This window comes from Pristis pectinata, chromosome 7, assembly GCF_009764475.1.
Source record: "Pristis pectinata isolate sPriPec2 chromosome 7, sPriPec2.1.pri, whole genome shotgun sequence".
Taxonomy (NCBI): domain Eukaryota; kingdom Metazoa; phylum Chordata; class Chondrichthyes; order Rhinopristiformes; family Pristidae; genus Pristis; species Pristis pectinata.
In genome coordinates this window covers 8,215,133-8,239,714 of record NC_067411.1, presented here as the reverse complement: position 1 = coordinate 8,239,714, position 24,582 = coordinate 8,215,133, and the positions used below count along the sequence as shown (strand labels likewise).

Here is a 24,582-nt window from a genome sequence, read left to right as displayed (position 1 = left end):
CATGGTTCAATCACAATGGGAGCATTGTGTCCAGATCTGGCCACCACATTTTAGGGAAGATGTGAGCGATTTAGAGAGGGTGCAGAGGAGGTTTACTTCAATGCTTTCAGGGAAGAGTGACTGGTTACGTCAAAAGACTGGAGAAACTGGGATTGTTCTCCTGGGAATGCAGGAGTTGTGAGGAAATCTGATAGTGGGCAAAGATCTGGCAGATAGAGTATAATGTGGAAAATATGAAATTGTCCATTCAACGAGGAAAAATATAAAAGAAGCATAACATCTAAATCATAGACTGTGGAGTCATAGAGTTATACAGTAATACAGCACAGAAAGAGGCCCTTCGGTCCACTGAGTCTGTGCTGACTGTTAACCACTCAATTATACTAATCCTACATTAATCCTCTATTTTTGTTAATTTCCCCATATTCTCATCAACTGCCACAGACGCTGCCACTCACCTACACACCAGGGACAATTTACTGTGGACAATTACCTATGAATCCACATGTCATTGGGATGTGTGAGGAAACCCACACGGTGACAGGGAGAATGTGCGAGCTTCACACAGAAGCACATAAGGGCAGGCACGGTGGTGTAATGGTTAGCGTGACACTATTAAAGTGCCAGCGATCCGGCTTCAATTCCAGCCGCTGTCTGTAAGGAGTTTGCATGTTCTCCCCGTGTCTGCATGGGTTTCCTCCGGGCGCTCCGGTTTCCTCCCACATTTCAAAGACATACTGGTTAGGAAGTTGTGCTATGTTGGCGCCGGAAGCATGGCAACACTTGCGGGCAGGCCCCAGAACACTCTCCGCAAAAGATGTATTTCACTGTGTGTTTCGATGTATGTGTGACTAATAAAGATATCTTATCTTAAGGTCAGGATTGAACCTGGGTCTCTGGTACAATGAGGCAGTGGCTCTACTAGCTGCGCCATTGTTCCGTGAAGAGAGTGTGGGATCTTTAATGTCCACCCTTGGCAGCAGATAGGCATTCAGTAAGGCCTTTGTTGAGGTCTCACACGGTCCATGCCGACCAAGTTACCAAACTGAACTAGTCCCATTGCCTGTGTTTGGTCCACATCCTTTGAAACCTTTCCTATTAATGCAAGCAGAATTGAACACAAAAGTAGGGTGCTTATGCTAAAATTGGTGAGACCACAGCTTGAAAGCATTAAGGATGCTAATGATTTGGAAGCAGTTCAGACAAGATTTACTGGACTAATACCTGAAGTGGGTGAGATGTCAAATGAGGAATGGTTAGAAACGCTAGGCTGGAGTTTATTCAAGTTGAGAGGAGACCTGATTGAAACATATAAGATCCTGAGGTGTCTTGACAGGGTGGATCTGGAGATGATCTAGAACACTAAATTGGTAAGATTGGTAAATTGGTTTATTATTGCCACCTGCACCGAGGTACAGTGAAAAACTTTGTTTTGCATGCTGTCCATACAGATCATTTCATCTCATCAGTATATCAAGGTAATACAAGGGAAAACAATAACAGAATGCAGAATAAAGTGTTACAGCTACAGTGGAAGTGCAGTGCAGGTGGACAATAAGGTGCAAGGCCATACCGAGGTAGATTGTGAGGTCAAGAGTCCATCTTATCGTACTAGGGAACCATTCAACAATCTTATATCAGTGGGAAAGCAGCTGTCCTTGAGCCTGGTAGTATGTGCTTTCAGGCTTTTGTATCTTCCTGATGGGTGGGGAGAGAAGAGAGAATATCCCAGGCGGGTGGGGCCTTTGATTATGTTGGCTGCTTCACCGAGGCAGCAAAAAGTGTAGACAGAGTCCATGGAAGGGATGCTGGTTTCCACGATGTGCTGATTTATGTCCACCACTGGGATATTCCATTGGGAGATTGTTTTTAAAATATGGGGTCACCGATTTAAGATAGAGATGAGGCAATGTTTGTCTCTCTAAAGGTCCTGGAATCATGCAGCATAGAACCAGGTCCTTCAGCCCAACGTGTCCACATGGACTATCAGCCACCCATCTACATTAGTTGCAATTTTCCTCTCGAATCCCCTGCCACGCACCCACACCAAGGGCCACCCACCTGGGTCATTCTCTCCTCTCCCATCAGGCAGAAGATACAGGAGCCTGAGGGCACGTACCACCAGGCTCAAGGACAGCTTCTACCCCACTGTGATGTCTATTGAACGGTTCCCTTATATGATAAGATGGACTCTGACCTCACGATCTACCTTGTGACCTTGCATCTTATTGTCTACCTGCACTGCACTTCCCTGTAGCTGTGACACTATACTCTCTACTGTTATTGTTTTTACCTGTACTACCTGAATGCACTCTGTACTAACTCAATGTAACTGCACTGTGTAATGAATTGACCTATACGATCAGTATGCAAGACGGTTTTCACTGTACCTCGGTACAAGTGACAATAGTAAACCAATACCAATACATAATAACCAAATGACCTACCAACCAACATGTAGGAGGACATGTGGGGGGACACTGGCGATGTAGTTTCATACCCCTGCCCTTTCAATAGCAGCCACCAATAGCTCTCCAGAGAACTCATGGCAAGTTGCAGGTCGATGGCTTTCCACCAGAAACTTGCTGGCATTAAGTGGCGATCACCCAAGGTGGGACGTGCTCTGGCGCTTTGCTGCCATGTAAACATCACTTACACAGTTTTGTAGGTCTTTGCTGTCTCGGCTACAGCATGACACTAATTCCCAAGCAGGTTTGTAAGGAGTAAGTCTGTGCCACTATCACATTTCTTCAATCAAAAGACTTTGACCACATCAAACAGCTGGCAGGCTCGAGGTGCTGTGGGTATCACCATTGTGTCTCACAGTGTCTCTTTGTGCCTGCCTCACAGTTATAGAGGAAACCTGGCATGTGCTTTCAGACAGAGACAACACTGGCACAGGGACTTGTCCTGAGGAATGGGTGGGGAAAGTTTGATTTCACAATAAAATGGTTAACATAGGAAGGAAAATCATCAAATTTTAGTTAAAGTGCACTCAAATTGAGAGGACGGCTTAATTTTTTTTGCTTTAATTCTTTTAGGAAGAGGGAGCAGATCTTTGTTTGGGAATGTGTTTTTTTTGTTTAATGCAATTGGAATGCGTCCAATTCACCTCCTCCTCCAGTGTGGAAAAATTATCCTTCCTTCAGAATGGCTTCCATATGTGGAGTGCTAACTGAATGGAGACTCACCACCCCGGACCCCACATAACCTTTCTTTTAATATTTTCCAATTTAAACGTTGAACAACATTCTTCTCTTAAGTGAGTTCCCAATTTGCGTGCCCACATCCGCAGATGTATAAACATGCATTCCGAGAGAGAAGTTACTGACATACCATGCAGACTTTCCCCATTACATAAGGGAGCTTATCATTCCATTTGGAAAACTGCTCTGACTTCAAAACTAGCTCATTTTTAAATCATTCACCTGCTGTCCCAGACTAGCACCCACATTCCTGAGCTTTGTGGATCATTATCCCGCTTTACTCTTAAGGATCCAGCAAAAATGGGAAGTGGGTAGAAGGGGATATGTGAAACACACACACACACACACACACACACACACACACACACACACACACAAACACACACACACACACACAGAGAAGTGCACATAAATACACACATACACGGTTAAAACACACACAGACAAACACACACACACACTCGCACACACATAAACACTCACACATACACATGCTTGTTAAAAATAAACGTCACCATTTTTGGAAATTCAACTCTTTCTCTCACTCTCAAAACATTTCCACTCAAATGATGAATAGCTTTCTGACAAGATCACAAGCCTTAAAGGCTTGACCCCTCTGTGGTAAATATAACTGGGCTCATTCTGCTCTTCAACTTCTTTCCTGACTTGCTAATGTAAATAAAACCAGAGGGAATACTGACAAAAATCCACTCAGGTTGACATCACCGCTCCTTAAATGGAAAACTCCGACAGAGATGACCTCTGCACAGATCCATTTGTTTCTGAATGAGACGCCCCAAGGTAGACCCTGAACTGGAGCTCAGTGGCACAGATACCCTGACAGAAACTGATTTTATGTTCTGAAAGACATTCTTCCTGCTGTCTGGAATGAAAAGAGGCCATTCAGCCATCAAACAATTCCTATCCACAATCTTCGTATGACATTTTTGAAATTTGTGTAAATATCCTGTTCCCATTTTGGCTGTTAAAGTAAACTAAGGCCTGTTTTAGCCGGTCAGGAAATGTTACCTTTAGCAACAAACAATCTGCTGGAGGAACTCAGTGGGTCGAGCAGCTTCTGTGGGAGGAAAGGAGCTGTCGACATTTTGGATCAAAACCCTGCATCAGGACCTAATGCAGGATTTCGATGACTTCTTTCCTGCTCACCCTGCTGAGTTCCTCCAGATTACTTGTGGCTCCAGATTCCAGCAAATGCAGTCTCTTGTATCTCAAATGTTATTTTTACATTCATTTACGGGATGTAGTCATCGTTGGCTGGGCCAGCACGTATCGTGCCTCTCTGACTGCCCCTGAATTGAGCGGCTTGCTGAGATATTTCAGTGGGCAAGGAGGAGTCAACCACATTGTCATACATCTGAAGTCACATCTAGGCCAGTCCAGTAAGAATGGCAAGTTTCCTTCCCTGAAGGACATTAGTGAACCAGGTGGTTGTTGTGGCAATTTAGTGATTTCATGGTCACAATTACAAACACTGGTCTTTTCTTCCAGATTTATTTAAGTACCTAAATTTAGGTTCTCCAGCTGCTGTCGTGGGATTCAGATGTACCCCAATCACAGTTCAGCTACTTAACCACTTAACCACCTCACAAGATTGCTAGAACATAGAACAGTACAGCACAGGACAGGCCCTTCGGCCCACAATGTTGTGCCGAACTAACTAAACTAATGAAATGCCCAACTAAACTAATCCCTTCTGCCTACACAATGTCCATATCCCTTCATCCCCTGCATATTCATGTGCCTATCAAAGAGCCTTTTAAATGCCTCAATTGTATCTGCCTCCACTACCACCCCTAGCAGCACATCCAGGCACCCACCACTCTGTGTAGAAACATTTGCTTCCCACATCTCCTTTGAATTTTCCCCTTCTCCCCTTAAATGTATGCCCACTAGTATTAGACATTTCGACCCTGGGAAAAAGGATACCGGCTGTCTATCTATGCCTCTCATAATCTTATCAACCTCTATCAGGTCTCCCCTCAGCCTCCACCACTCCAGAGAAAACAATCCAAGTTTGTCCAACCTCTCCTAATAGCACATGCCCTGTAATCCAGGCAGCATCCTGGTAAACCTCTTCTGCACCCTCTCCAAAGTCTCCACATTCCCTATAATGGGGTGACCAGAACTGAATGCAATACTCCAGATGCAGCCTAACCAGAGTTTCATAAAGTTGCTACTTCCTCACTCTTGAATTCAAATTCTTTCTACTGAAAGAGCAAGAGCAGAAGCAGAATGTCTTGGCCAACATGCATCCTTCAAACACTGTCACTAATACAGACTAACTTCTCATTGTGACACGAAGACAGAGAGTGCTGGAAAAACTCAGCAGGACAAGGCAGCATCTCCACCCGGGGTTCTGTGACCTTACACCTGAAACGTTGACCGTTTCTCTTTTCACAGGTGCTGCCCGACCTGTTGAGATTTTCCAGCTTTTTCTGTTTTTGTTTTAGATTTCCAGCATCTGCAGTTACTTTTTCATCAACACCACATTGTTCCTTGATGGAGCTGCTTTGTACATCCAGTAACACCAGATTCTGCAAAGACAACAAATTTATTGACTGCAGCAACACACAAAGGAACTCAGCGGGTCAGGCAGCATCTATGGAGGGAAATGGACAGTCGGCATTTTGGGTTGATGTCCCAGTCCAGGTGAAGGGTCTTGACCCAAAACATCAATTGTCCATTTCCCTTGATAGATGCTACCTGACCTGTTGTTCCTCCAGCTTCTTGTTGCTCCAGATTTCCAGCATCTGCAGTCTCTCTTGTGTCTCCAAATTTATTGACTGACCATTGTGGGATATCCTGAGAATGCAAGAAATGCTTCATAAATAAACCCTTTCTGCGAATTAAAGACATCTACTAAATCTGGGACTGATTCAACATAGAAAGTGGCCATTTGGTCCATTTTGCCTGGATTAGCCCTTTGAAAGAGCTATCCAATTAATTCCACTCACTTCGCTCAGATCCCTGCAGATTTTGCTACGGCACATATTATTCCAATTCCCTTTACCCATTGGTTATTGGATCTGCCTTCTCAGAAGGTGCATTCCAGATCATAATACATCATTGTGTTAAGCAATAATCTTCATTCTCCTCTTTGGTCTCCTCCCTAACCATTGGTTAACTTAAAATTCTAGCAGCCCATTCCACAAGGTCAATATTCTGTGGAGCTGGGGAAGAATTCTTCTGATGGTCTGTGGATGTTGGGGCTGTGCCTAACAGTACAGAATCTTGTGGGCTGTGGCTCAGTCGGGAGCACGCCAGAGCTCGAGTCAGAAGGTGCTAGTTCCATGTCGCAGACCAGAGTATGAGTATCTGGACTGACACCCCAGTGCTCTAAGGAAGGGGTGGCACCCAGCTGGACGCACTTTCAGTCAGATGTGTCTCAGCTGAATGTCAAAGTTCCTATGGATCTCATTCAAAGAAAAACGGGCAAGTTTGTCCCGCCTCATGTTTATCCTTTAAAGGACATTATAAATACAAACTATATGGTCACTATATTGTTTGTGGGAGCTTGCTGTGTGCAAAAAGGCTGCTACGTTGTCTACTTTGGAAGTGTTTTGGTGCAATCCAGAACATACAGCACAGGAACAGGCCCTTCAGCCCACAATGTCTGCACCGAACACAATGCCAAATTAAACTAAAACTCTTCTGCCTGCACATGATCCATATCCCTCCATCCCTGCATATGCATGTGCCTATCTAACTGCCTCTTAAACGCCATTGTTGTATCTGCTTCCACCACCACCCCAGTAGAGCCTGTAACAGGCACCTACCACCCTTTGTGTAAAAAACTTGCCCCGCACATCTTTAAACTTTCCCCCTCTCACCTTAAATGCATGTCCTCTAGTATTTAAACTATCAGTATGTCTTCTAATAGTTTAACATACTGACGCACCATAGTCATCATATTAAACTGCAAACTTTTGAAAGGGAAGGGTGATTTAGACTTCTGTGGTTCTACTTCCCACATCACCATATCTATTGGGCCTGTAGACTTTGTCTTAGCAATGGATAAATTCCACATAAGAAGTGTTGACTTGGAGGAAATTGGATTTGAAATGTTTTGTAATGTTTTTAAATGTTAATGCAAGTCTTTCTTGAAAATGTTTAGTACTCTAAGTCCACTGTTTTATTGCAGTTGCAAAGATTCAATCTTGAGTTAGCATCGGGAAAACATCACCACAGCTTTTCTTCCAAGGTTGGCACCTCTTAGGTAGAACTTATCCATTGCTAAAATAAAATCTACAGGCCTAATTGATATAGTGATTCAGGGAGCAGAAATTCAGGAGTCTAAATCATCCTTCCCTTTCAGAAGTTTGCCATTCAACAGCACTCAGGATGTGCCACAGGACACAAATCAGTGGACAGACACCAGGCCCCTCACCACTGGAGGTCAATGGTGTGGGACCAGTCTCACTCTGGCTCACAGTCTAGTGAAGGATTCTGGATTCTCACCAGAAGTAGCCAAAATTCAACCAACTGCATTTATATAGCACCTTTCACAACTCTTTCCGACTGTCTCCAACCAACTTACAGCAAAATGAAGTATATTTGAAGTGTCAATACTGTTGTAAAGTAGCAGTTCAAGAGCCACAAAGTAATGTTGCAGCTCTATAGAACTCTGGTCAGACCACACTTGGAGTATTGTGTTCAGTTCTGGTCACCTCATTATAGGAAGGATGTGGAAGCTTTAGAGAAGGTGCAGAGGAGATTTACCAGGATGCTGCCTGGATTGGAGAGCATGTCTTATGAGGATAGGTTGAGTGAGCTAGGGCTTTTCTCTTTGGAGAGAAGGAGGATGAGAGGTGACTTGATAGAGGTGTACGAGAGGTATAGATCGAGTGGACAGTCAGGGACTTTTTCCCAGCATGGAAGTGGCTAACACGAGGGGACATAATTTTAAGGTGATTGGAGGAAGGTATAAGGGGGATGTCAGGGGTAAGTTTTTTTACACAGAGAGCGGTGGGTGCGTGGAACGCACTGCCGGCAGAGATTGTGGGGGCAGATACATTAGGGACATTTAAGAGACTCTTAGACACATGAATGATAGAGAAATGGAGGGTTATGTGGGGGTGAAGGGTCAGATAGATCTTAGAGCAGGATAAAATGTCAGCACAACATCATGGGCTGAAGGGCCTGTACTGTGCTGTAATGTTCTATGTTCTATGAAACAGAGCAGCCAATGTGTGCATATTAAATTCTGAGAAGCCAAGTGATAATGACCAGATTATCCTTTAAGAAATGTTGACTGAGGGGGTCAATGTGATAGAAACACAGTCATACAGTATGAATCAGGGCCTTTGTCCCACCATGTCCGTGCCAACCACCAAGCACCCGTCCACATTAATCTCACAATAATCTCATTTTCTTCTCCCCATACTCCCATCATCTCACCCAGATTCTACCACTCACCCACACACTAGGGGTAACTTACAGCGGCCAATTAACCTACGTCAACAATTTCACCCACCCACCCCCCCCCCCCCCCCAACAGGTGCAGTTCGATCTGCTGAGTTCCTCCAGCAGATTTGTTTGTTGCTCCAGATTCCAGCATCTGCAGTCTCTTGTGTCTCCTAACCTGTCGACTTGGCTGCCTTTGGGATGTGGGACGGAACCTGTGCGGTCACAGGGAAAGTATGCAAACTCCACGCGGACAGCACCGGTGGTCAGGATTGAACCTGGCTTGCTGGTGCTGTGAGATAGCAGCCCTACTTGCTGCATTACAGTGTTGCCAGAGAGAACTTGGTACTGAATGCGCTATTTTTGCATCCAATTATGATGCCACGTAAACTAAAAAAGGTCGAGCCAAGTTCCCAGCAAGCCAGATTCTCAAGATTATATAAAAAAAGATGCTCTTAAGTCAATAAAGAAATATTGAATTGTATCCCAGTCATGTTGCAATGGAAGAACCATTAAGGAGCCGAATTTTAGAAGCAGAGAAGAATGAGATTGCTAATGTGGAGTGCGTTTAGCACTGCACGCTAGCGTCGAATTTCTGGGCAATCATCTACTCCCATTTTCCATCCTCCCTCCCACCGACCCTGACCTTCACATATCACCAGGAGAGAATTAAAGAGTGTGGGAAACAGAACAATGACAGAAAGTACCAATTTCCTTGATGTTTGCTTAATTGTTCAAGCAGAATGGCAGTTCCCACTGAAGTTTCTTTTGCAGTCCATGGCTGCTTGCCACCAGAGTTTACTTCAGTCAAAATGAGCTTTGGTGGAAAAAATGTCACCATGCAACTGGCCGTGTTTTATAAAAGGCAACGTATACGCAAGCCAACAGGTTTCAGCAAGGGAGTTTGGGAGCATGGGAATGTGGCTGCTTTGCGATGGAACTAGAACAGAAGCACAGCCTCCTCTACATTGGTGAGAACAAACGCAGACTAGGTGACAGTTCCGCAGGACACCTGCGCTCCGTCCGTGACCGCGATCTGCGTCTCCCCGTTGCCAATCACTTCAACTTCCCCTCCCACACTATCACTGATATGTCAGTCCTCGGCCTCCTCCACTGCCAGGAGAATTCCGAGCGCAAACCGCAGGAACGGCACCTCATTTTCCGTCTTGGAACCTTGCAGCTGAACAGCATGAACATTGAATTCTCCCACTTTAGGTAATCCCCACCCGCCTTCCCCACGTCCTCCCCACCAAGTTTCTTCTCTGCTTCCCTTTTTTAGCCCCTTTTTTTCCTTTCTCTCCTTACCTTTGACCCATCCCCTGGTGGATCTGCTCTCCCCTCCTCACCCGCACCTGCCTCACTATCTCTTACCTGCATCTACCTATCACCTCCCTGTGCCCACCCCGCCTCCCCTCTTTTGTCCACCTATCACTGCTCTGCTTTTCCCTCCTATATATTGGGCTTCCCCCTTTCCTATCTTTAGTCCCGAAGAAGGGACTGTGTGGGTTTCCTCCAGGTGCTCTGGTTTCCTCCCACATTCTAAAGACGTATGGGCTAGTAGGTTAACATGGGTGTAATTGGGAGGCACGGGCTTGTTGGGCGAGAAGGTCCTGTTACTGTGCTGTATAAATAAAGTTTTTAGAGTTTAAATAAAGGAAGTGGTTGAGGCAGGTACATTAACAACATTTAAAAGGTACTTAGACAGGTACATGGATAGGAAAGGTTCAGAGGGATATGGGCCAAATGCAGGAAAATGGGACTGGCTTAGATGGGCATCTTGGTCAGCATGGACCAGTTGAGCCGAAGGGCCTGTTTCCGTGCTGTATGACTCTATGCCTCCATGACACCTCTTCTCTGGTTCTAGGCCAATTGTCATCTGGTTACCAAACCTCCTGTCATTGGAGATGTCCTCCCAATCTTCTCTATCAAGACCCTTCATGGTTTTTGTTGTCTCTTTTTAACCATCCCTGCTCTAAACAAGCCCACCTTCTCTAGTTTTGTTCTAATATCCCAGAGATTAGTAAACTGTAGCAAGATTAATTTTCAAGTTTGCTCTTGAGATGCACTGCATCACACATTGGATTTGATTTATCTGCACCCTGCTGTTGGCAGCCCAGTCACACTCCGATGGTAACTAAATTCTTCCCTTCCAAGCTCTTGTGTATGGGACTGCACTCCCCCATTGAGGTCACGTTGAGCTGACTGGCATTTCCCTCATCCTTTCCTTTATTGTTGCAGCCAATGAGTTTCACCAGAGGAGAAGCACTTTTCCTCGGAATGCTGTTAGGAGTTGGCACTTTATCCCCAGGCATGTTAAGTATCCATACCATACCTACCTGAACTGCAAGACCTTCAGAACACAAAAGGTGCTATCTAAATGCAACTCCCTTTCGTTCTGAGGTATGGGGGAGGTTGGAGAAGCTGGGTTTTTTCCCTTGGACCAAAGATGATTGAGAAGAGATTGGAGAGAAGTCTTAACAGGTTTCTGTCCATATATATAACACATGTGAATATAACCACCTCCCTTTGATACTCAATAACATAATTATTGCTGATACCCAGCACCCTGGAGTCATTCAATATGGATCAGAAAATTGTCACACTCCTGACTTGCATCTTGTAGATGGTGGAAAGGTTTTGGAAGTCAGGTTAGTAACTCTGTGTAGCAAACACAGCTTCTCGCCTGCCATTATACCCCTGCTACGTAGCTAGACCCGTTAAGCTTTTGGCCAATGTCAACTTCCAGGATGTTGATACTGGGGGATTTGGCGACAGGACTGTCACAATGCAGCATCCTTGTTTGCAAACACAATTATCCAATGGATTGCATAATTTTACCATACTACTCTCTGTTTGTTGCTATTTTACCAATACTACTCTTTGAACCATAACGCTGGAAGTTCTGAGTACAGAGCTGGTTGTAAAATGTCCAGTCCATGTTACAGACATTTGGATAAGCAAAACTTTCACCCAAGAATGGAATAATCATCATTTCTGCCTTGATTTCTTGGTTGGACAATATTCTCCTGGGTCTGATGTTATGCCATTTCCAGACTTGTTATTTGGCTGTGATCTTTGAGGTTTTGCAGGTCCCACATCTGCTCCCTCCATACAACTCTCCCATTGTTGTCGATTTTGCCAGACATTTTCTTTTGAAATGGATGCACATTCATCAATTCAAAAGATCGGAAGCCTTAACATGTTAATGGTCTGGTACTGATGCTGGTCTCCCGCATAAATTCTATCACTCTCCCTAACTGTTCACAAACCCAGCGTTCCTTTTTGACCTTCCAGCCAAACATCTATCACCAGGGTCACTCTACTTCTGACTCCCTGATATTGCCCACTTCCTTCTGTATGCCTGCTCATCAGCTGCTGAAACCCTCAGCTGTTATTTGATAATCTCTAGGCTTGACCATCCCACTCCTTCTCCAACTGGTCACCCAATTGTTACCCTAAGCTCAACTGCCCGAATCCTCACCCACAATAAGTCCCGATCACCCATCAGCCCTGGTCTTACTGACCTACATTGGTCTCTGTGTAAGTATCTGGGTTTGAAAATTCTCACGCTTGCTTTCAAACATTTCAAATCTCTGCCACCTTTGTGCCTTACAACTCCCCGAGATCTCTCCACACCAGCTCTGCACTCTTCCACTTCAGCGGTTTCTTCTGTCCTTCCTAGCTTTAGTTGTCTGGACTAAACCTTCTAATTCCTTCCCCTAACTGAGAGTTTCCTTGACTTCTCTCTCCTCCTTTAAAACCTCCCTATGTCTTTTCTGGTGTAACAAACTGATGCTGGAGGAACTCAGTGGGTCAGGCAGATCCGGAGGAGGGAAATGGTCAGTCAATGTTTCGGTTCATGAAGAGTTTTAACCTGAAACATCGACTGACTGTTTCCCCCCACAGAGGCTGCCTGACCCATTGAGTTCCTCCAGTGTGTTGTTTGTTGCTCCAGATTCCAGCATCTGCAGTCTCTTGTGTCTCTATCATTTCCGCTGCTTTGGATGAGGGATTTGCACAGTAAACCTTCTCAGGGGTCGATCTGAGACAACTGCTTTTCTTAATATATATTAATTTGCACTTGAGTGAACGGGGAACAATTGCTGAATCTGCAGATGATGCAAAACCTGGAGGGCATGAAGAGGATAGTAATAGACGTCAAGAAGATATAGAAGATATAGAAGATGGGTAACAGATGAAACAATGATGAGAAATGTGGCATTAAGAAGGAGAGATGGCACAGTTTTAAAAGGAATACAGGTCCAGATTGCAGCAGGATTACTTGTTCAGCAATGTAATCACAATGCTGCCCTCCAATTTGTTGGATGATGCTTCCTTGGTGGGTTGTTTTACCATGTTAAAAACACTCCATTACATTGGCTTCCATTTTGATTGAGCAAATATTTTCTTGAGCAGACCACATCGGAATGTGGAAATCTGGCAAATGCAGGTTCCTTCTAGTTGATAAGAGGCATAGACTGAGTGGACAGTCAGAGACTTTTTCCCAGGGTGAACATGGCAAACATGAGGGGGCATAATTTTAAGGTGATTGGAGGAAGGTATAAGGGGGATGTCAGAGGAACATTTTTTACGCAGAGACTGGTGGGTGCGTGGAACACACTGCCTGCAGAGGTGGTGGAGGAAGATACATTAGGGGCATTTAAGAGACTCTTAGATAGACACATGAATGATAGAAGAATGGAGGGCTATGTGGGAGGGAAGGGTTAGATAGATCTGAGAGCAGGATAAAATGTTGGCACAACATCGTGGGCCGAAGGGCCTGTACTGTGCTGGAATGTTCTATGTTCTATAACCTCATGACAACCAAATGCTGCATAAAGCAATTCCGAGAATTTGGGAACTAATAATGGAATGCGATTTGCTTCTTCAAAGTGCATGTTATGCATCCCAGAAGGTTGTAAGTGCTTGATGGGAATTTAAAATATGATCATGGGGAATAAAAGATTACCCAAACTCAGAAACCAACTGTTTTGGGTGAGGACTTTATTTTAAAAGCTTGTGGAGCTCTTGGATAGGAATGATAAGCCCAAGGATGGCGTGGTAGCATGAACAAAAATGTACTTTGGTGGCCTCTTTGGACGCACTGAGGTTGTGAAAGGCAGCATATAGAACAGAGAATGATGAGGATAAATCAGGCTGCATCCACGGAGAGAGGAACAGAGTTAACGTTTCACGTCGATGACCTTTCTTTACAACTTTACTGATCTGAAACGTTAACTCTGTTTCTCTCGCTGCAGATGCTGAATGACCTGCTGAGCATCCCCAGCACGTACTGTCTTTATTTCAGGTTTCCAGCATCTGCAGTTCTTTTCCCCTTCCAGTTACTGTGTATAAATTTAAGTCTGTCTTGCCAATTGAGGTAAAATATAGATACTGTTACAAGATAGGACAACAGAGTATGGAATCGAAGGATTTGGTGTTGGGAGTGGGAAGAGGTTTCTGTTGAGCATGTATATCAGCATGGACCAGATGGCTTGTCTCTGTGAGTGTACTATTGACACTAAATCACCTGTTCAGATATAGTACATGGCAAAACCAGCAAAAGTCTACATAATAAATGGAAGTGGGCCATTCAGCCCCTCATACCTGTTCTACCATCCAGTAAGATGATGGCTGATGTTTTAGCTCAATGCCACTTTCCTGCATTAACCTGATATCAATTGATTCCCTTGTACCTATCCATCTCTATCTAGGACATGCTCAGAGAATGAGCATCTACAGCTCTCCTGGGTGCCGAATTCCAAACACTTACCAGCCTCTGGGTGAAAAAATTTCTTCTCACCTCAGTCCTGAATGGACATCCTCTTATTTCAAACCATTGTTCTGGACACTCCTGCCAGACCAAATATCTTAACATCTATCCATCAAACCCCATGATCACCTCCCAATCTTATAAACTCTGGTCTCCTTAATCTCTCCTCACACGACCATCCACCCCAACCTAGGAATCAGATTTTGGTACATGGTCTTATTTTCATACTTAATAGGGTTTGGTCATTTTGGATTTTAAACCTGATTTTAGGATAAATAGAATCCAGGACCAATCCCAATTAACCTTCTGCAACAACAACCAAAACACTGGAGGAACTCAGCAGGTCAGGCAGCATCTATGGAGGGAAATGGACAGTTGACATTTCGGGTTGAAACCCTTCATCCGGAGTTTCCTTAGAATCCTGCCCAATACTTATGCCTGGGTCAACATCACTAAGTGATGTGGACATCATTGCACTGCTGTTGTTTTAAGGTTCCATGCCAAGTTGGGTGGGAGAGGGATTGTTTCAGGTGAAGGAAACCAGGAACGAGAGAGGGTGGAGTTACACTGATGGAGCTCAGGGGAGACACAGGTCCTTTGCTGGGCTTTGACCTGCCCCAGAGGTTTGCAGGCGGGGGGGGGAGAATGGTTGCTCCCACAATCAGGTCAGCGGACAAATGAGATGCTGAGCTAAGTGATCAGTCACAAACTTATTGAATGGCTTTGAGCCAAGAGCTAGAAAATGGATACTCAACAGCTGCAATGGGCATGATGGGCCGAAGGGTTGTGATGATGATGGACAGGAGGGGCTGAATGGCCTCTTCCTGCTTCCATTCCTTAAGTTTATATGCAGCATGTCCAGCTCTGTATGGCCCATTTCCTTATCGCATGATACAGCCAATCATCCCAGGCCGTCAGTCAACCTGCCTTTGGCTCCATTCCCATTATTTCTTTTAATAAATAAATTGATGAAAATGCATATTTTTATTTGAAAAATTGACTTTACCATGGAGTTGCTTGGAGCAGTGTCCAGGGGAGTAACAGCTCACTGCTAGAGACTCATTCCTGGAGTTTTGCCAACCCCACACTTAGGCCTCATGTTAATACTATAGTTGGGCCCGGCCATTCCTATTTAAAAAGACCCAAGGCAGCCTGGGTTGGGTGCCTGCTGACTTTAAACTGCAGTCAGCCAAGATCAGCAACTGAAGCCAGCGAGCAAGACCTCTGTCTCCACCCCACTGTGTCCAAACCTTTACAGGTTCCGCACGCACAGAGGGCGATTAAAGTAACTTCTCATGCAAGTGAAGCCACATTTCTGAGTGCAGGGAATCCATGTGTGTGTATGTTTTGTGTGTGTGTGTGTGTGTGTGTGTGGTCAAAGTGTGCATGTGTGTGCATATATGTTTTGTATGTGTTCAAAGTCTACATTTGTGTTTGTGTGTCAATGTGTACATTTGTGTTGTCAAAGTGTGTGTGTGGTCAGTGTGTCTGTGTGTGTGTGGTGGGGGGGGGCGGGGTTGGGGGAAGCCTGAGAGCACATCTGGGGCAGAGGATTGAAGTTGCAAAGTAGTGTTATCTTATTCCTTATGTGCTGTTACAATTTGGAGAGTAAACTTCATCAGCCAAACATTTCATTTTATCCCCATGTCTATCATTAATCATTGAAGCTGATATTAAATCCCTTCTGAAGACTTGAATTTATTGAAATGGCAACTTCTGGGAAAAGACAGAAAGATTCCATCGGTTATCAAACATGTTCTAAATGTGTGGCTCATCTTATTTTAGATTCTGTAAGCAGATGGTTAAGGCTTCTTGTTCAGGAGCAGTGAGTTTATATATTTTTGGTTTAAAGATGGCAGCTGATAGTTTGCAGACCGAGAACATGAAACGTTATTGCAGGAAGCAGACTTTGAGGCACCAGTACTGACCCAGTAAACAACTGGAAAAGCATTGGAACAGGGGATATATATCAGTGAACAAAGCAACTATCACCAACTTTGACCATTATTCCCTTTTGCTCCTTGGAAGTAAGCACGTTAAAAAAGCTTAATTAAAAAAAAATTTACTTCATGAAGAGTTGACTATTGCTGTGTGTTCGGAGATGTTGTCTTTCTGACAGAAGGTTAAACCTGTCAACCCTCGGAGGTGGATCTCAAAGATCCCATGGGGAAACTCTCCCTTGTGTTTTGGCCACTGTTTACCCCCTCGACCGACCTCTCCAGAAAGCAATGATCTGGTTATTGCCATACAGCTGTTCATGGGATCTTGCTATGTGCAGCAACTGACTGTCATGTTCTTCTATGTTACAACACTGAGGTCACTTCACTTGTTATAAACCTCAGGGATTTTCAGAGGTTGAGAAAGATTCTATACGAATGTGATATTTCCTATTATTTCAAAAGCATTATGGCGTCAAGTTCCTGGACAAATGTCCTTGAGAGAAATGAAAATTCTTTGCTCTATCTGCAGCAGGAGTTACGAGATACCACCTTTCCCTTGGCTAGGTGAGCGCAGCTTCAACAACATTCAATAGATTTAATACCATTTTCATTTCATAATTCATTTAATACAATTAAATACCAATACCAGCAGATCAGCAGACCCACAGCCCTGCCCCATCCCCCTGTGGATCTGCTCTCCCCACCTCCCCCGCACCTGCCTCTTACCTGCATCTACCTATCACCACCCTGTGCCCACCCCGCCTCCCCTCTTTTGTCCACCTGTCACTGCTCTGCTTTTCCCTCCTATATATCGGGCTTCCCCTTTTCCTTTCTTCAGTCCTGAAGAAGGGTCCTGACCCGAAACGTTGACCTGCCTGCTTTTCTCCACGGATGCTGCCTGGCCTGTTGACTACCACCTGCGGGTTTCCCTTCAAGTCACACACCATCGAGGTTTGGAAATATATCGTTGGCCCTTCATTGTTACTGGATCTAAATCCTGGAGCTCACCACTTAATGACACTGTGGGAGCATTTTCACTCGAAGGACTACAATGGCTAAAGAAGGTGACTCACCACTGGCTTCTCAAAGGCAATTAAGCCTTGCCAGTGATGACTACATCCTGTAAGAAAAGTAGTGCTTTGCTAAGGAATGCTGACCATGACCAAGAACATTCAGGGCATCTGCATTGTTCCTGAAAGGAAAAGATTCAATACAATGAACAGCAACCACGTCAAGACTTTCTTTAAAAATAAAAATCCCCATTTGCTCGGTTCACAAGATGGTATTGAACCAAAGCGAGATCGCCCCATCAGTTAGAGAAGGTGGTGTTTAATCAACACAGTGCTCCATTGAAATCCTCAGACTGCTCCAGTTGTTCTCTAATTACCTCAGGAATTTACGGGCAGCTACCAGACGCTGACAGGCAGTGGCATTAAAATAAAGGGGCAGAGCAGCTCTGAGCACAGCAGTGCTTGAACTGTGCTGCAGAGCCCCAGGTTGGGCAGAGGCAACAGCTGAAGGGATTCCAGAGCTTGCTGGAAAACATTACTGCAGCCCAACTCCCCTCACAGTCACCCCTGTGCTCAAACACACAATACATCGGGTAGAAGATACAAGAGCCTGAGGGCACGTACCACCAGACTTAAGGACAGCTTCTACCCCACTGTGATAAGACTACACTTTCTCTGTAGCTGTGACACTTTACTCTGTACTGTTATTGTTTTTACCTGTATAACAGTGACACTTTACTCTGTACTGTTATTGTTTTTACCTGTACTACCTCAATGCACTCTGTACTACCTCTCTGCACTCTGCACTAACCCAATGTAACTGCACTGTGTAATGAATTGACCTGTACGATCGGTATGCAAGACAAGTTTTTCACTGTACCTCGGTACAAGTGACAATAATAAACCAATACCAATACCAATACACATACACACACACCATGCACACACTGCTCATTACAACACAGACAGGCCATTCAGTCCATTGAGTTCACACTGATTCCCAGAGCAATTCCATCAATCCCATTTCCCCTTCTCCTTATTTCTGCATAACCCTGCAACACATTCTGTCTCACACGCCCATCAATTCCTCTTTGATTATTTTGCCATTTCACCTGATAGAGGTATATAAAATGACGAGAGGCATGGCCAGGGTAAATGGCCAGAGTCTTTTACCCCAGATGGAAATGTCAAAGACTAAAAAGCATAGCTTTAAAAAGGCAAGGAGGGGGAACATTTAAAGGAGATTTACAAGACAAGCTTTTATTTTGCACTCGGAGTTGTAGGTGCTCGGAACGGGCTGCTGGGGAAGCGGTAGAAACAAGTACAACAACAACATTTAAGAACCATTTGGATAGACACATGAACAGGCAAGGAATGGAGGGATATGGACCTTGTCCAGACTGATGGGATTAGTTTAGATTGGCATCATGGTCGGCACAGACATCGTGGGCTGAAGGGCCTCTTCCTCTGCTGTACAGTTCTATGCTTCAGCACAAGTTACAGTAACCAGTTAACCTATTAGCCCGTCTTGGATGTGTAGAAGGAAGCCCACTATACATCCATCTTGTCTTATTTATTCATCCATTGGACGTGAACATTACAGGCAAGGACACCATTTGTGGTCCCTCCCCAGTTGTCCCCAAACTGAGGCAGCAGGTAAGTGTCAAACACATTGTTGGACACAGACACAGACTGGGTAAGGATGGCAGATTCTCCTCCCCGAAGGACATCAGTGAATCAGAAGGGATTTTCCTGCAGCAACACACAAAACGCTGGAGGAACAGAGAAGCAAAGGACTGCAGATGCTGGAATCTAGACGAAAAACACAGTCATGCTGGAGGAACTCAGCAGGCCAGGCAGCATCAGTGGAGAAAAGCAGGCGGTCGACGTTTCGGGTCAGGACCCTTCTTCAGGATGGAAGATAGGAAAAGGGGAAGCCCAATAAATAGGAGGGCAAAGCAGAGCAGTGATAGGTGGACAAAAGAGGGGAGGCGGGGTGGGCACAAGGTTTGACATTTTGGGTCGAGACCCTTCAAGTCTAGATGAAGGGTCTTGATCCGAAATACCGACTGTCCATTTCCCTCCACAGATGCTGCCTGACCTGCTGAGTTCGTCCAGCGTTTTATGTGTTGCTCCAGATTCCAGCATCTGCAATCTCTTGTGTCTTAGAGCTTTCCTGCAATCCAGTATTTTCATGTCTGCTGTTACTGAGATCTGCTTTTGATTCCAGATTTATTTAATGACTTGAATTTAAATTCCCCAGCTGCTTGTGGTGGGATTTGAACTCAGGATTCTAGATCGATGATCCAGAATTCTGGCTGCTCATCGAATAACCTAACCACTTTGCTACCACATCTGTATTGAGCCCAAAATGGCACTATATCGCATGCTGACATTAAGTGGGACAGACAAAGAATTGAATGTTCATTATTCCCTTGAAAGGTTGAGGAAAAAGTCACTCAGAAAATACAAAAACAAATTAGGTCTCGACCTGAAACATCAACAATTCCTTCCCCCCCCCCCCCACACACACACACAGATGCCACTTGACCTAGGGTTCCACCAGAAGTTTGTTTTTGCTCCAGATTCCAGCAGCTACTGTCTTAGAAAATAATTGAATTGGTGCTGCCTTTCAAAAGAATGGAATGGTGAAAACAAAGGTGCTGGATAAACAGATACTAAGACAAAGTGAACAAAAACTGGGATGATAAAGAAGAAGAAAGATGTCTTCATAATTCCAGCGAAGAGATTAGAATTTGCACAAAAATGGTATTTTTCAACTCATCACATTTATGACCAGTTATGGCTTGAGTAGGCAGTTTGGTACAGATTTAAATTAGCTCCATCTATATAAGTTAGGATTGTCATACTGGGATCTCCTCAAGGAGATGAGTAGAATACATTGAAGCATACTGAGAGTCACCAAATGGGGCTATTCACCATGACAGTTCCTTGAAAGAGCTTTTCAATTAGTTGGAAATTGAAAAGATTAACGTGTGCACCAGCCTGTGGCAGCATCGCAATTTCAGTCATCAGAAATGTACTGTCTATCTTGAAATACAAGTCCTCAGCTTTGCTTTGTTGGAAACACTGCCATGCAAGTGATAGAGGTTTATAAGATTATGAGAGGCATAGATACAGTAGACAGCCGGTATCTTCTTCCCAGGGTTGAAATGTCTAATAGTAGTGGGCATGCATTTAAGGTGAGAGGGGGGAAAGTTCAAAGGAGATGTGCGGGGCAAGTTTTTTTTCCCCACAGAGAGTGGTGAGTGCCTGGAACGCGCTGCCAGGGGTGGTGGTGGAAGCAGATACAACAGAGGCATTTAAGAGGCTCTTAGATAGACACATGAATATGCAGACAATTTAGGGACATGGACATAGTGTAGGTAGAAGGGAGTAGTTTAGTTATGCATTTAACTACTAGGTTAATTAGTTAGACACAACATTGCCTGGTCCTGTGCTGTACTGTTCTATGTTCTAAGTCAGAAGGCCCCTGTTATCTGGCCATCTATCTGCTTCCGCTAACCGTATGATTGCCTTTGGTACATTAATGGCCAAATGATCCATTTTGCTTAAATGGAAGGATCCAATACCCTCTACTACTTTTCAATGGTTCTCTCAAACTATATCATGTTTAAACCTGGAAAAAATTAGGAGTGGTACTGTTGATCCTTCGCTTAAATTTGAGGAAGTTTGGAGACCATTTATTCAATATTTTCACATGATATAGATCCCCTTATAATAACGTCTCAATTTAGAGGAACGGAGTTGATGACATAATATTGCTATTGAGAAATTTTAGTCCAGTTTTTTTTTGGTTTTTTTTGAATTTTTTTTAGCTTAGTTTGGTTTGATACATTGTTTATAATTTTTCTTATTGTTTTGGTTTTTTTTTCTTTTTTATATTTTATAATAAATCTTTTTCTCTTATATTCATTCACTAACAGATCATTGGATCTACAGACTTTTTTTTATACTCTATTGTTCTTTATGATTATCCATGTCATGATTGTTCTCCTGATCTCTTTGTATTACGTGTATAAACATTGATATATTAATCTGTATTAATTTGAAAACTAATAAAAAGATTGAAAAAGAAAGAAGGCCCTTGTTTTGGCTCTGCTTCTCTCTCCACAGATGCTGCCTGGCCTGCTGGGTATTTCTACATTTTCTGTTATTTCAGAGTCTGTAGTTTTTGCTTCCCAGTTAGTTCCATTGTCCTGCTCCTTTCCTTGGAGACAGAGATCTGCCAGTTTTATTCATCTTTTTAAACTCCTTCTGAAAGGCAATATGGAATTTGCTTCCACCATGCCCTCAGGCAGATATTTACAACACATGCCACTCCCAACTATAGAGGGATCCTTTATTTAAAACAAGAAATTTTTCTTTGGTCACTCTCTGAATGTGCCAAACAGAATTGTACATACTCTGTACTCCATGACTGAAATACCACACATGAAATCAATAGAAAGAGATTTTGTAAGAGGGGAACAGTTGCTAACATGGGCAATTAGTGCATGTGATCACAGATGAATTTCCATCCTGGATCATTTCGATTTTCTCCCTTAACCCGGCTTGCATTGTTTCTGGGTGTCACAGCTGCACTTACGGGAATGATAGGCAAAAACTAAAGAAACATCTGGCATTGCGGTTCAAATGAAATGTTGCTACACATCTTCTATTAATGTCAACACTGTCTCAAAGATAAACATATGCACACGCCAATGCAGGCATTAGGATTTCAGTAACACATAACAGTGGCCTCAGCAAATATACTGGCTATTTTGAGTTCCAGGTCCTCAGCTTCTGTTCCTTCCTTTAAGATGTCGGTTCAAGTTTTGTGTCAGACACCAAGGGGCGAATCCAGAAAATGGACTTATAATTGGAACCGAGTCATTCAGGCTTTATATCAGAGCAACAAACAATCTGCTGGAGGAATTTGGTGGGTTGAGCAGCATCTGTTGAGGGGGAAGGGAATTATCGACGCTTCGGATCGAAACCCTGCATCAGGACTAACGATGGAGAGGGGAGAGTGAGGCGACGTGAAGGACGACAGATGTACAAAGGATTACATAGGACAGTACAGCACAGGAACAGGCCCTTCAGCCCACGATGTTGTGCTGAACTAACTAAACTGGTAATTAAACTCCTAACTAAACGAATCCCTTCTGCCTACACAATGTCCCATGTCCCTCCACTCTCTACACATTCATGTGCTTATCTAAGAGCCTCTTAAACACCTCTATCATATTTGTTGGAAGCCTGTGTCCTCTATTGGGTTGTAGGAAATCTAGAACTCCCTGAAAACTCTTGAGGGCTTAGGGCTGAGGAGTTCAATTAAAAGTACGGCGACAAAGATTGACAAAAAAATTGTTAGACATGGGTTGGTGAACTGAGACAGGTGGATAGAGTTGGGATAACCATGTATGTTCAGACATATAGACATAACTAAATGTCTAATACTAGAGGGCATGCATTTAAGGTGAGAGTGGGAATGTTCAAAGGAGATGTGCAGGGCAAGTTTTTTGTTTTTTCTTTTACAGAGAGTGGTGGGTGCCTGGAATGTGCTTCCAGGGGTGATGGTGGAGGGAGATATGATAGGGGGTGTTTAAAAGGCTTTAGATAGGCTCTTAGATGTGCAGAGAATGGAGGGATATGGACCACGTGCAGGCAGAAGGGATAAGGTGTCATGAGCTTAATTAGTTTGGTACAACATTGTGGGCTGAAGGGCCTGTTTCTGTGCTGTACTGTTCTATGTTCTAATGAACTGGGAGCTGGAGCCTGCTCTCCCTTCAATACGATCATGGGTGATCTGACTGTAAGCTCAAATCTGCATTCGCATCTACCCTCAGTAACTTTCCTCTGTTCTGCATGTCAAAAATCTACCTCTGCCTTAAACATATACAAAGGCTTTACCTCTGCCATTCTGAGGAAGGGAGTTCCAAAGACTCAGAACCCTATGAAAAAAAATTGCTTCATCTCTGTTTTAAATGGACAACCCCTTATTTTTAAGGGTTGAATGGTACAAGAGACGCCTACTGTTCCTACGTTCCATTGGTTTACTGTGCAGAAGGTAATGCCAGGTATTTGACCAATTCAAAACTAAAAGCCTTCAGTGCCTTACTGATAGTTTGTATGGGCCCAGTCTGAGAACGTTGCACTATTTTCTTGTTGAATAAAACCCTGTCTGCTGGTCTTACCACCTCAGGGGACTGTCAATGTTCCGTGGCTAATGCTGTGTCTCTAAGCAGTACAAACAAATTTCTTGTGCATTCATACTTTGTGTAAAAATGAAGCCATCTTCTTCAGTCCCTGCAAAAACAATTGGTGAATCCATCAACCTCGCCAGTCCTGATGTAGGGTCTCAACCTGATATGTTGACAATTCAACAGATGCTGCTCGACCTGCAGAAGATTGTTCTTTGCTCCAGATTCCAACATCTGCAGTCTCTTGTGTTTCCAGCCTCCCCAATCCGCTTCCCCAAGTTTGATGGCAGGAATCCTTGTGGTATCTTGCTTATTCTCATTTTGTCTTTGGTAAATTGGCTTATTACTATATCATGGTACAGTGAAAAACTTTGTTTTGCATGCCATCCATACACATTGTTACAATACATCAGTGCATTGAGGTAGTACAAGGGAAAACAATAACAGAATGCAGAATAAAGTGTCACAGTTACAGAGAAAGTGCAGTGCAGGCAGACAATAAGGTGCGAGGCCATAATGAGGTAGATTATGAGGTCAAGAGTCCATCTTATCATACTAGGGGACTGTTCAATAGTCTTATAAACATGGGATAGAAACTGTCCTTGAGTCTGGTGGTACGTGTTATCAGGCTTTTGTATCTTCTGCCCGATGGGAGGAGGGAGAAGAGAGAATGTCTGGAGTGGGTGGGGTCTTTGATTATGCTGGCTACTTTACCAACAGAGTCCATGGAGGGGAGGATGGTGTCCATGATGCGCTGGGCTGTGTCCACAACTCTCTGCAGTTTCTTGTGGTCACAAGCAGAACAGTTGCCACACCAAGCCGCGATGCATCCGATAAAAATTGGTGAGGGCAGCTACTGGAATATGAACACTGGCTTCTTTCAGCTCTTTAACACCCTTCCCAATATCTCCAAAATCCCTTTAGCCATGTCCCATCTGAAACAACAAACAATCTGCTGTAGCAACCCACAGCCATAACCCAACCCAGTGCATTTGTGGATACATATCCTTGAGGTTTTCATTC

The 24,582-nt window shown here is 44.0% G+C and overlaps 1 protein-coding gene across 4 annotated transcripts in view; it reads right to left on the bottom strand.

Annotated features, from left to right (window-relative positions):
- The window catches only part of palld (palladin, cytoskeletal associated protein), a 262,041-nt gene that overhangs the window by 85,070 nt on the left and 152,389 nt on the right, over positions 1–24,582 (bottom strand). The gene's annotated exons all lie outside the window — the stretch shown is intronic.